The sequence below is a fragment of the Salmo trutta genome, chromosome 18 (genome assembly GCF_901001165.1).
Source record: "Salmo trutta chromosome 18, fSalTru1.1, whole genome shotgun sequence".
In the NCBI taxonomy this organism is placed as follows: domain Eukaryota; kingdom Metazoa; phylum Chordata; class Actinopteri; order Salmoniformes; family Salmonidae; genus Salmo; species Salmo trutta.
This window is the reverse complement of record NC_042974.1, coordinates 19,019,389-19,034,008: the sequence shown is the minus strand read 5'-3', so window position 1 is coordinate 19,034,008 and position 14,620 is coordinate 19,019,389.

Below are 14,620 nucleotides of genomic sequence, written 5' to 3'. Positions count from 1 at the left end.
CTAAATGCTAAAACCCAGCCCAGCTGCTGCTGATAAAAGCAACAAGGAAGTAAAGGAGTAAAGAAAACAACAAGTGGAATAAAGCTGAAATTGGATCTGTCTCCTACAATAACGACTTGTAGTCTAAGGGCTCAGGTTTCCTCTGTTACCTGAGAAAGGCTGGAGAGTGGACCAATAAAGCTGATATTACCACAGATATTACCAAGCATTATGTTACAGTCAGTTGGCTAAAAGATCAATAGAATGTTCCACTATAACAAAATAGAGATTAAAAAAATCTGAACAATCTGAATTGTTGCAACTGATACACACACGCACGCATGCACGCACACACACGTCACACACACACACACACACATGATCTATGGTTGTGATGCCGGTTGGACATACTGCCAAATTCTCTAAAATGACGTTGGAGGTAGCTTATGGTATTCTCTGGCAACAGCTCTGGTGGACATTCCTGCAGTCAGCATACCAATTACACGTTCCCTCAAAACTTGAAACATCTGTGACAATGTGTTGTGTGACAAAACTGCACATTTTATAGTGGCCTTTTATTGTCCCCAGCACAAGGTGCACCTGTGTAATAATCATGCTGTTTAATCAGCTTCTTGATATGCCACACCTGTTAGGTGGATGGATTGTCTTGGCAAAGAAGAAATGCTCACTAACAGGAATGTAACAAATTTGTGCCCAAAATTTGAGAGAAATAAGCTTTTTGTGCGTATGGAACATTCCTGGGATTTTTTATTTCAGCTCATGAAACATGGGACCAACACTTTACATGTTGCATTTATATTTTTGTTTAGTGTAATTAAACTCATGGAAACCCAGCTCAGTGATCTGATGAAGAGCCCTGTTCAGCTCACTTGAATCCTTCCTTTCAGACTCAGTTTTCTCTCCATCAGCTAACTGTCATACATCTAGTTCAGCTAGAAGATGAGACAGGGATGTTTAGTGTATTCTGTAACTCAGTGATGTAAGAAGGGCAAGCAGACAGATCTCAGAGAGGAGATCCACAGTAAGCTGTGTGAAACATTATGTTTATGGTTTTGCCCACTAGAATCATCAGCACATCTGCTATCTGTTGCAGACTGTGGTGATGTTGCTGTTGCTGTGTTTACTATGTTAGCAGAGTGGAAAGAAGCCTCTGATGACATGCAGTCTGAGGTGACAGACTGAATTCTTGTATTAACAGCAGGACAACTGGTAGGTGTATTACAGTCCAGTGCAGGGATTTTTGTTATATACTGTTTACAGTCAATGAAATATTGATGCTACTGCATTTTAGGATTCAATGTTGGCAGGTATTGATGACTTTGACCAGTTGGTTGGAAGACCTGTGGGTCCTTCTATGACAGCACATCTATAAGGAAAATAAATCCTAACCCAATGACAATATCTATTGACCTTCTGTTACTCTTACCCAGGGGCCTATCAATGTGCTCCAGTCTTTAAAGCTAAAATGAATGATTTACAGTAGCTCCCTGTCTCTTTGAGTACTCTCAAAGCTGTTTAGGATGTTGAAAAACAACAGGATTTGCTTCTCTGTTCTTTGCATCTCTACTTCTCTGGTCAAACAGATGAATGGATAAATAATACTCAAATGAAAATGATATGTTTTATGGTCATTTGAATGACACACACACACACACACACACACACACACACACACACACACACACACACACACACACACACACACACACACACACACACACACACACACACACACACACACACACACACACACACACACAGTCTTGTACAGTTAACATTGTGGGGACACAATTCAGTCCCATTCAAAATCCTATTTTCCCTAACCCCTAACCCTAAACCTAACCCGTACTCTAACCCTAACCATAACCCTAACCCTAACCTTAACCCAAAAATCTAACCTTAACCCTAAACCCCATAGAAATAGCATTTGACCTCATGGGGACCAACAGAATGTCCCCAGTTGGTCAAATATTAGTTTGTTTACTATTCTTGTGGGGACTTCTGGTCCCTACAAGAATAGTTAAACAGGTACACACACACACACACACACACACACACACACACACACACACACACACACACACACACACACACACACACACACACACACACACACACACACACACACACACACACACACACACACACACACACACCACAATGACACCTCCCGTGTTGAATTCCTACCCACCTGTGTAAGGTTCTAGCTGTGGGAAGGAGACATCTGTACAAAGCTTGGCAGCAGATTATGGTCTGTCATCCTGGGTAAGTCCCTATGACGACCTGCCTTGTCTCTTCAAAGAGGGATCCGGAAATATAAACGTTATCGCTTGTCGTGTCATGAGGAGCCAAAATCCTATTTCATTGAAGCTGACGTATTGTTGGGAAGTATGGATCAGGGTTTTGGCACTGATTTCCTGTCTGTCACAGAGAAAGAGGTGGCTGACTACCAAACAGTTATTTTTGTGATACAAAAATAGAAAACATTTCAGCATAATAGCTTTGTTCAATGTTTTAAAAGCATTCCACAATGGTTTAGCACAGGTCTCTCCAACTATATTGCTGTAGAACTACCCCCCTGTAGGTTTTCAATCCCAGTTGTAACTAACCTGATTCAGTTAATCAACCAGCTAATTATTAGAATCAGGTGCTCTCCAGGAACAGGGTTGGAGAGACCTGGTTTAGCACCTCACTGTCTCTGGTGAAACTGTATGAGCAACACTTCTCAATTGTAGTGTTTTGAAGAGGGTGACGGATAGTGATCTGGTACAGGACTACAGAAGATACAGTGCATGGGCTATCTGCTGAAGAGATGCTCTTGACACTGGCCTATTGACTCACCTGGATGGAATGTCACACACACACACACACACACACACACACACACACACACACACACACACACACACACACACACACACACACACACACACGCACGCACGCACAGCCCTAGGGAGCCCTTCTGTCATAAGGGATCATACACAGGCATCACAGGACAGAAGGGGCCATGGCACATCATGCAGAACTTGACAACTCGTCCCTTTCAAAGAACTGGAGGCTGCTATAATGAAGGAAGTGATCTGATCGCTCCCTCTCTGGCTGTTTATCCTGCAGAGAAAAGACAGTTGTTGAAAGGCGCAGCCATGTCCTATCAGCTTCCCCTGTTCTCACAGTCCTCTTTGGAAAACATCAAATCAATATCGTCAACCCCCCTGAGGCGCCGATGGCAAGGGTGGCACTGAATACAGTAAAACAGGAGGGAAGTATCCTTGCAGTACCGTAAATTCCAGACTATAAGCCGCAACTTTTTTCCCAGCTTTGAACCTCGCGGCTTAAACAATGACGCGGCTAATATATAGATTTTTCCCGCTTTCAATTTTTTTTATTTTTTAAAAACACATTCTGTGACGTGCTCAGTTTTTTGGCGGCATGAAGCTTTCATTAGACCAATGAAATTGCCGAACGGGTTAAGGTCAAAAAACTTTTTTGTTTACTGTTTAGATTAAATCGAGCGCTCTCAAACTTCCAATCATTCTGATTACGGTAGTCATTTTGTCACCCCCATCATGGCAAAGACACGGAGAAATGCATATGATGCAGCATTCAAGTTGAAGGCGATTGATCTGGCTGTTGGAAAAGGAAATAGAGCTGCTGCATGGGAGCTTGGTCTTAATGAGTCGATGATAAGACGTTGGAAACAGCAGCGTGAGGAATTGACCCAGTGCAAAAAGACAACTAAAGCTTACTGCTAATTTTTTATTTTTTGTTACAAGCCGTGTTTCGTTAAAGCCTATTTATTTTTGTTACAAGCCGTGTTTCGTTAAAGCCTATTTATTTTTGTTACAAGCCGTGTTTCATTAAAGCCTATTTATTTTTGTTACAAGCCGTGTTTCGTTAAAGCCTATTTATTTTTGTTACAAGCCGTGTTTTGTTAAAGCCTATTTATTTTTGTTACAAGCCGTGTTTCGTTAAAGCCTGTGTAAAGTTAATTTGTTTCAATGAACCGGTAGGCACCTGTGGCTTATAGACATGTGCGGCTTATTTATGTTCAAAATAAAAAAAATTTTTTAATTCAGTGGGTGCGGCTTATATTCAGGTGCGCTTAATAGTCCGGAAATTACGGTAACTCCTGGGTGAACTTTAGTGTGTCTTTCCAATCTCTGCAAGATGTTGTTTTCATTCAGCTTTTACAGTAAGCTTATCTATAATGTTATGTAGAGCCGTCTTGCTAACCATGTTTGCTCAAAACAGCTGAATAGAAAACAACTAAACTGCCACCACACTAATGAGTCCATTCTAATCATGGAGAGGAGGCACTGTAGTGTACAAAAGATCCCAGCAACCCTCCAACCCTCTCTGTCTCTCTTTCTGTAAGTCTCTCTCTCTCTCTCTTTCCCTTTATTTCCCTTTTTCTCTCTCTTTCTCTCAATCCCTATCTCTATCTCGATCTCTCTCTCTCTCTCTTTCTCTCTCTCAATCCCTATCTCTATGTATCTCTCTGTTGTGTGAACCCCAGTTATAGGGCCATATTCCCTAACTGTAAGGACAGAGTACTGCGGTTAGGTGGCTAAGTATAGGGGATTATTGCAGGCAGGCTAGCAGGCAGGCAGCGCAAAAGTGCTTTCAACCAGGAGCAGCTCTGAGGGTATAAGTAAGTGCCAGGCATGCCCATGCAGGAACATATTCCTGCGAGATGTGGGAATTTTGGGAATAATTAAAAAATGCATCAGCCTGTGAAGTTATTAAAGATGACAAAGATGCCGTGGAGGAGACCCAAGCTGATGCCTGTCCAACGACCATTAAAGGCTTTAATGCGCTGCATTGTGGTTAAACACAGTCATTGTCTCTAATTAAAAGAAAAGTGTGAAGTTGCACCCAGACACTGTTCTGAGGTCAGAGATCATTTTTCCATCTAATGGTTAAGGTTAGGATTAGGAGAAGGTGAGCTGATCCTAAATCTTCCAGTCTGAGTCTAATAAAACCAGACCAGGCAGAGATGTTCCTGTTAACTTCTGGTCTGATTGTTTCTTTGTACTCATTACTCAACGTGAACTAGCACAGATGTAGGATCTTCATTTGAGCCAATTTGCTTCAGCAGGAAAATAATCCTGCAGCAACAGGAAATGTGAATTATTATGTGGATTATATGGATAATTAGTGGACATTTTTGTAGGGGTTAATACTTTTTTCTTGATTTTCTTGATTTAAGTGGTAATTACAAACTTCAGAAGCCTTTTTAAACAATCAATCAATTACATTTATAGTATTTATAAAGCCCTTTTTACATCAGCAGGTGTCACAAAGTAGAGGAAAAGGAGGACATGCAGATGTAGAGGTTTTGCATTTCCTGAATAGCAGGAAAGTTCTCCTGCAACCGAGTGATCAAAATAAGCCCCTACATCTGTATGTATAACTCAATGTAAACTGTTTGAGATCCGGCTTTAGGTTGGGAAAGAGAAAGAGCTGAGGACATCAGCTGGGTTATACTGAGTGAAAACAGCCAGGGCCTCACGTTAAAACAAATACACTGACCATGATTACTGGGTTAAGTCCTATTAAAACTGTGTAAGGACTGGGGAAAAAGCACAGTGGTCTTAAATTCAGAGGTTAGTGATACCGTCTGGAGATCCAGACACAACATTGGGAGAGAACAACCGGAAGTCTAGAGGCCTGAAGTACGTCTCTACTGCTGTTGCTGCTGCTAGATGGGAAAAGCAGATGAAGGAGATGGAGTGGCACATTCACAGTACTTAAGAGGTCAGTAGAGTAGTTCAAAAGACGGGTCATTAACTGGTCGTGATATTTATTGAAGAAGGGTAATAGATTGTATTTACTGTATATGCTGAAGAGTTTTTCATGACGTTTCAAAGAGTTTTTAAATGGGGAGTAATTCACCCCACATACCATCAATATGTACCCACCAAACTAACAATACCCATGGGCAAAATAAATATTAACCTGAAAAAAAGCCAACAGAAGTCTCTCATAGCAAAAAAAGATGAATATATGAAATATATTGGTAAAATATGCACCGCAGTATTTGGGTAACAAAAGTCACTGTTGGCTGAACAGTGTCAAAACAACTTTTGAAATATGGACAATATGCATTCCTAGGAACAATGAAAGCATGACCTTAAGTCAGAGAGGAAAACAACCAAAACCGAGGTATCTGGTGTTTAATCTACAGGAGTAAGCAATCAACCCAGCTCTGATAGGTTGTTATCTGAAAGGTATAATTCACAGACCACCCATAACAACCTGCTGTGGACTGCATGTGGACCCACCTTCCACATGAAGTGTGTGTGTACTACAGATACTGTGTGTGTGTGTGTGTGTGTGTGCACGTGTGTGTGTGTGTGTGCATACACGTGGGGTCTTTCTTGACCTGATGTTTCCTTTTTGCAACAAATCCTCTGCTATACAGTATGCATTTCATATACATTACTACGTAGCGGGCGGCAGGCAGCCTAGCAGTTAAGAGTGTTGGGCTAGTAACCGAAATGTTGCTGGTTCTAATCCCCAAGCCGACGAGCTGAAAAATCTATCAATGTGCCCTTGGGAAAAAAAAACTGATTGAATCAATGTTGTTTCCATGTCATTTCAACCCCAAAAATCAATGTGGAAAACTGATTGGATTTGCAAAATATTGTCAACGTAAGGGCACTTAATCTTTTTGAACCTAAATCCAATGACATGATGACATTTGTTGTTGATCTCACATTGAATTCCCATTAGTTGACAACTTAACCAAATGTAAATCAAAACTAGACGTTGAACTGACTTCTGTGCCCAGTGGGTTAACCCTAATTGCTCCTATAAATCGCTTTGGATAAGAGTGTCTGCTAAATGACTAAAATGTCAAATTTAGTGGGATACATACAGAGAGAATCCCAAACCACGTGATTCTATAGCCTACGGTATGATGTCATCTATGGAATAAGGACTGCAATCATGCTGGTCTCTTCTTCGATGGCTTCCACAGAGAAAGAAAATATACTGTATCACAAACCAGCTTATCCATAAATAAACAGAAGTGTCCATGGGGGCTAACCATTTCAGAGAAACTTCTAGAAACCAAAAATCAAATAAAAATGAGTAAAGAGACAGGCTACTTACAGATGTAGGATCTTAATTTGAGCCAGTTTGCTACAGCAGGAAAATAATTCTGCAGCAACAGGAAATGTGAATTATTATGTGGATTATAAGTAACAGACATTTTTGTAGGGGTTGATACATTTTGTAAGGGAAAATCAAGCCTTTTCAAACCTCAAATGTCCTGCATTGCAGGAAAGTTCTCCTACAACAGGGTGATCAAATTAAGATCCTACATCTGTATGTTAGAATGTCAGAATGTTTATCTTTGGAAAATAGATGCTGCAGCACCTTGGGTCTAGGAGTTGTAGGCTACTAGTTAGTGTATAATTAAAACTATTTTTCTAACATCAACCAAACTCTTGTGACAGCCTATTCAAAAGCTTGACTCGTCATCTTGTCTCTTAGGCCTGTGTGACTGTACAGGGACAAAGAACAGAACAGAAAAATAGTTACATAACGCATTTCTTCACAGTAAAACACCCCTTCTGAGATCAGTTCCAGGTTACTGTGCCACAAACGGCACCTTATGCTCTACATAGTGCACTACTTTTGCCCACAGTCCTATAGGCCTTGGTCAAAAGTAGTGCACTATATAGGGACTAGGGTGCCATTTGGGATGTAGACATAGTTCTAAATCCCTGCAAAAGTATTGGGATAAATTCACTTGTATATTAAAGTAGTAAAAAGTTATGCATTTGGTCCTATATTCATAGCACGCAATGGCTACATTAAGCTTGTGACTGTACAAATATGTTGGATGCATATGTTGTTTGTTTTGGTTGTTTCAGATTATTTTGTGCCCAATAGAAATGAATGATAAATAGTGTATTGTGTCCTTTTGGAGTCACTTTTATTGTAAATAAGAATATAATATATTTTTTAACACTTTTACTTGAATGTGAATGCTACCATGATTATGGATAATCCTGAATTAATTGTGAATAATGATGAGTGAGAAGGTTACAGAGGGTCAAAGATCATACCCCCAAGACATGCTAACTTCTCCACAAATCCACAGTAGTAGAAAGCTATGTAAGGGCCAACTGAGCCTTCTTGTAATAAAATGGCATGTTTATATCCACAATAGTAGAGAGCTGTGTAAGGGCCAACTGAGCCTTCTTGTTTAAATCCACAGTAGTAGAGAGCTGTGTAATGGCCAACGGAAACTTCTTGTTGAAATCCAATTTGAGGACACAAAGGCGAGAAGTCATCTTGTTCCATTGTCAATTTCTAACTTCATATCAAATCCTAGATGGATTTGAAATATGTCATTACTGTTCTCTTTGACTGTAAACTTAACATTGATCAGTAGCTCACTGCACAGCCTGTCTGCTGGATCATGTTATTTGATGCATTTCTGTGAGTGTGTGTGTGGTCTTAAGGGCCCCTAGAAATGCAGGTTACATTAGACTATGTGGTGTGGTCTGAGGCTCATACAGCGTGTCAGAGGATAAAGATGGATGTGGCTATTTGCCAGCCACCCACAGGGGAAATAGAGGCTAACAATGTCCAGATGTGATGTGATTCTGTCCCTTTGGCAGGTGAGGGTCCCTGGAGGCTTAGAATGATGTGGTGGGGGCACCAGTCATTTTAATCCAGCCATTTTATCCACTATCTTGCAAATTAGAATGTTGGTGGGGTAAAAATGTTATTGAATGTTATAGAATGTTGTTAGGCTCAAAATGAAAGTTCTATATTGTTCTAGCATGTTGGTGGAATTAAAAATGACAGTAGGAATGACTAAAATTGCCGTTAGGATCTCTCTCTTCAAACTGAATGCCACCAACATGTGCCTGGATGAGTGGTGTGGATAGATACGCAGGTGTGTCAATACCCTTAGTAGAGCTACCCCTATGGGACGAGGCATTTCCGTTTGACAGTTTCCAGGTATTTTTAATGGCAGTAATCAGACAACAGAGTGCTGAACTCTCCCATGGGGACGGCATTGTCTGTGTTTGTGTATGTGGCTGTGTGTGTTTGTGCGTGCGTGTGTGTTTGTGTGTGTGTGTGATTGTGTGTGTGTGTGTATGATGGAGTATGCATGTCCATAGGTCCCATGTACACTCATCTGCTGTCTCACTGCTAGCGTCGGTGACTTTGTATTTGTGTGTCCCTGTCCTGAATGATACCCATTGGACAAAAGCAGCTGTGGTGTGTACTGTATAAGGTACAGTGTAAACAATTCAAGTTCACTTTCCTGTTTTTATGGTGTGTAGCTAAGACTGATTAAGTTCTTTCAGCCTTCTCTGAAAATGTTACAACTGTATCAAACATTGACCTCATCCCCCATTTTACCTGAAGTGTTAGTTTCAAATGCTCTTAGATACATCATCTTTATGCAGTGTTAGATTTTCAGGGATTGTAGTTTCAGATGAGTGCATGACAAGTCTCTGCTCTCTGATCAAGCTCATTACCTCAGCTTCAGCAGTGTCCTCAAATCACCTTCAACTCAGATCCTGTATAAACAACTCTGCTTTAAAAAAGACAGTTACATTCTAATGACTGGCCCAGACAGTACTACGTAAACAACTTTACTTTATTCCCATGCATACAGTATTTGGTGTACTTGACTACTAAGCAAAAATAGATTGACATAATGTCTTATAGAGTTTCAGTTAGTGTGAGGGTAATTCCCTATGGCTAAAATGTCACTGATCTCAGTGTGAAGAGCTACGTGTCAGGACACAGCATGGTACAACTGGTCGTCTATGTACGTATGCCTCAACAGAATACACTGTTCAAACCAGTTTGTGGCTTACCTAACAGCTTTGTGGTGGAGACACATACTTCTCTGAGGCAGCCAAAACACTGCTTTGTGTCGGGCTGGCCTGCACTGCCCAGGATTGTGAAGTGATGTCTGGTCTCTTCAGCTGTACCCTGATTACACGTTTCTGCTGCCCAGTCATCTAACGTTCAGATCGTCCCATGTGGGTGTGTGTGTTTGCTATAGCCTGATAAAAGGACAAACTGCTGGGGAGATGTCTATGAGAGCACTAACTCAACAACATGTCATTTTAGTAAAGGTGCAGTCATGCTTTTGATCAGTCGTCTCTGCTAGGAAACACTATAATGACAACTGCAGGGTCCGACTGTTTAACCCTAATGTAGGTGACACCATATGTTGGTTTTCAAAGGGCATTCTGAGGGATATATAGGTCAAAAGGTAAGCTATTGTTATTGGTCACATACACATATTTAGCAGATGTTATTGTGGGTGTAGTGAAATGCTTGTATTCCTAGCTCTAGCCGTACAGTAGTATCTAACAATTCACAACAATACACACTAAAAGTAAAAGAATGGAATCAAGAAATATATACATTTTAGGACGAGCAATGTCGTAGTCCGGAGTGTGTCTGTATATATATGTATACACTATATATTCTATCCACATACTGTACATAATGTCTATTCATCCCATCACATACTGTACATATTTATACTCTGGACTCTGACATTGCTCATCCTAATATTTCTATATTTCTTATATTCATTATTTTACTTTTAGATTTGTGTGTATTGTTTTGTACTGTTAGATATTACTGCACTGTTGGAGCTAGGAACCCATGCATTTTGCAACACCCGCAATAACATCTGCTAAGTATGTGTATGCAACCAATAACCTTTGATTTGACAAAGAAGATCACTGTCAAAATGTTGATACAGCTACAGTCTCAGTTCCACCAGTCTACACCTTGCCAATTCAGGTCAGCCTTTTCCGTACTCTAAAAGAGTCATGTCCAACGACTGGGTATACCACACCCAATGCCCTGAGCTGGGGTGTTCTCAGTGGCTCATACACAGAGATATCGCCCCACCTGCTGGACATGAACTGCAAACGTCTATAACCTAAATTCTGACCGATTTCTTACACCACTTTTGAGGTAATAAGAGATAATGCGATTTGGGCGTGAACTACCCCTTTAATGGTCTACTCTGTGATATTTACAGCCATTAAGATTGTGCTTAAAGGCACAATCTGGGATATGCATGTAAGTCTCCATAGAGAGTCATCCTACTTTGAAGGCTGTGAGTGACTCCATCATCTTGGTGACGCTGTCCTCTTTGATGGTCTCAGTGAAGGCAGGCCAGGAGTGGGGGAACATAGACCTACTGTGATTACTACCTCTGAGGGTTTAGAGCTTGAGGTAGTCACCTCATACAAGTACTTGGGAGTATGGCTAGATGGCACACTGTCCTTCTCTAAGCACATATGGCGGCGCACAATTGGCCCAGCGTCGTCCAGGTTAGGGGAGGGTTTGGCCGGGGTAGGCCGCCAATGTAAAGAAGAATTTGTTCTTAACTGACTTGCCTAGTTAAATAAAGGTTATAGATATATTTGATTTAAAATTAGCCTGCAGCTTAATTTTAAATCTGGACATGGTTTCCTTTATTGTAATCGCGCATCTTTCACTCCAGCTGCCAAACTTAACCTGATTCAGATGACCATCCTACCCATGCTAGATAACGGAGACATAATTTATAGATCGGCAGGTAAGGATGCGCTCCAGCGGCTAGATGTTGTTTACCATTCGGCCATCAGATTTGCCACCAATGCTCCTTATAGGACACATCACTGCACTCTGTACTCCTCTGTAAACTGGTCATCTCTGTATACCCGTCGCAAGACCCACTGGTTGATGCTTATTTTTCAAACCCTCTTAGGTCTCACTCCCCCCATCTGAGATACCTACTGTAGACCTCATCCTCCATATATAACACCCGTTCTGCCAGTCACATTCTGTTAAAGGTCCCCAAAGCACACACATCCCTGGGTCGCTCCTCTTTTCAGTTTGCTGCAGCTAGAGACTGGAACGAGCTACAAAAAACCCTCAAGCTGGACAGTTTTATCTCCATCGCTTCATTCAAAGACTCAATCAAGGACGCTCTTACTGACACTCTTGTCCTTTGTACTGTTGCCTGTGCCCAATAATGCTTGTACCATGTTTTGTGCTGCTACCATGTTGTGCTGCTGCCATGTTGTGTTGTCATGTGTTGCTGCCATGCTATGTTGTTGTCTTAGGTTAGTTCAAATGTCACACTCCATAAAAACCCAAAATATAAATTTGTTTTGCTTCAGTGTTTGTAAACATTGTAAATGTAACCAAACACTGTGTAGCCTCATAATATGGTTAAAACAATAATTTTGATATCATGGATGGTCAGTCCTTGCATCCGTATATCTGTCTATTAATCTGAGAGTGGTTACATTTCTCCAGACCCATCCCTCAGCTTTTTACCAAAACAGAGGCAGGGCGGCCGTTTTGTTATTGTTTAATCTGGGATTTGCCCTTTAAACAGCTGCATATTATCAAGATATCACTGTTACAAAAAAAAGTTAACAATAGGTCTATAGGAAATGCAGCATACACTCTAAAAGAAAAGGTACCTGAAGTATCCTTTAGGGGTTCTTCAAATTGAAAATGTGGGGGAACCCCTATAAGGTCCTCGAAGAACCCTTTTTAATAGATCCTCAAAGAACCTTTTGAAGAACCTTTTTGGGTACAATTTTGAACTACCCCCCTCCCCTGTTATTATTATTATTATTAATAATACGCATAACAATAACAATAACACAATATTTTAGTTATCAGTGTTTTTTATGATTTTAGTGGCAAAGCAGGTAACCTAGTGGCAAGAGTGTTGGGCTAGTAACTGAAAGGTTGCTAGATCGAATCCCCGAGCTGACAAGGTAAAAATCTGTTGTTCTGCCCCTGAACAAGGCAGTTAACCCACTATTCCTAGGTTGTCATTGTAAATAAGAATTTGTTTGTAACTGACTTGCTAAGTGAAATAAAAAAATCTAAATATGAGGTTAACTTCCAGCTGAATCCCAAGTCCCATGATGTATATATATCCTCTGGCATGTTGATGTTCTCTGTATCCATAGCCAGAATGATTTTGGGGTGCATGGTGATCAAACAGGTTTCCTGTTATATATTATATTCTTTGACGAAAATATCATGATCACTAGAAAGCAAATTACAGACTCCTCTTTGAATCTGCGTATTTATCCAAAACGTATTTATCCTGAGTCTGCACAGAACTGTAAGGAACTTGGATCAATGGAGACACTCAAGTTTTGTATTCCTGTATCTCTCGAAACATTCAAGAAAGGTGTAGGGAGGGTGAAGTCTGTGAATCCCAAAAATAGGTATTATACAGATGTTTAACAAAACATGCACACAACATTATTCATACCTTGGTTTTTGTAGTAAATGTGAATTTAATAAACTGTTTTGATAATGGATTTCCTTCACATACCTTGTCCATAATGTAGAGGCCTATGGAATATTCATTGAAGAGGTAAGGGTGTAACAACGCCTCTTCGTAGGAGGGGGATGTGTAGGAAATCAGGAGCAAGAGAGCAGATAAGTTCCAGTGTAACTCAACCGTTTATTCAGGCAGTCCCGAAAGCACAACACAAACACAAGGGAATAACCGCACAAATGTCGTCGCCACCCACAGGGAATGAATTACGCACACGGAGGAGAAACCTTGACTCCGCAAACAAAAGCGCAAAATGCACACGTTAAACATATACTAAAAGAAGGAAACGAAATCCCGTGGTGCAGGCACATACCCCTTACAAGCAAAATACACAGCAATAATCCCGCACAAAGCCTAGCCTGCAGCGGGGTGTAATAAACCCACCTAAATCAACTAAACTAAACACAGGTGTGAAAAAACAGACAGAACTAAACGAAAAGGAAAATGGGATCGGTGGCAGCTAGTAGGCCGGCGACGACGACCGCCGAGCACCGCCCAAACAGGGAGAGGAGCCACCTTCGGTGGAAGTCGTGACAGTACCCCCCCCTGACGCACAGCTCCGGCAGCGCGCCGACGCCGGCCTCAAGGACGACCCGGAGGATGAGGTGCAGGGCAACCCGGATGGAGGCGGTGAAACTCACTCAGCAGAGATGGGTCCAAGACGTCCCCAACCGGCACCCAGCATCTCTCCTCCGGACCGTACCCCTCCCAATCCACGAGGTACTGAAGGCCCCCCACCCGACGCCTGGAATCCAGTATGGATCGTACTGTGTACGCCGGGGCATCCTCGATGTCCAGGGGGGGCGGAGGGACCTCCTGCACCTCAGCTTCTTGAAGCAGACCAGCTACCACCGGTCAGAGGAGAGACACATGAAACGAGGGGTTAATACGGTAATAACGGGGGAGCTGTAACCAATAACACACCTCGTTTATCCTCCTCAGGACTTTAAATGTCCCCACAAACTGTGGACGCAGCTTCCGGCAGGGCAGGCGGAGGGGCAGGTTTCGGGTCGAGAGCCAGACCCGATCCCCAGGCGTGAACACTGGGGCCTCACTGCGGTGGCAGTCAGCGCTCGTCTTCTGCTGGCCTTCGGCCCGTTTGAGGTGCCCCTGGACGGCCTCCCAGGTCTCCCTCGAGCGCTGTACCCAATCCTCCACCACAGGAGCCTCGGTCTGGCTCTGATGCCATGGTACCAGGACCGGCTGATACCCCAACATGCACTGAAAGGGCAAAATGTTTGTTGAGGAGTGGCGGAG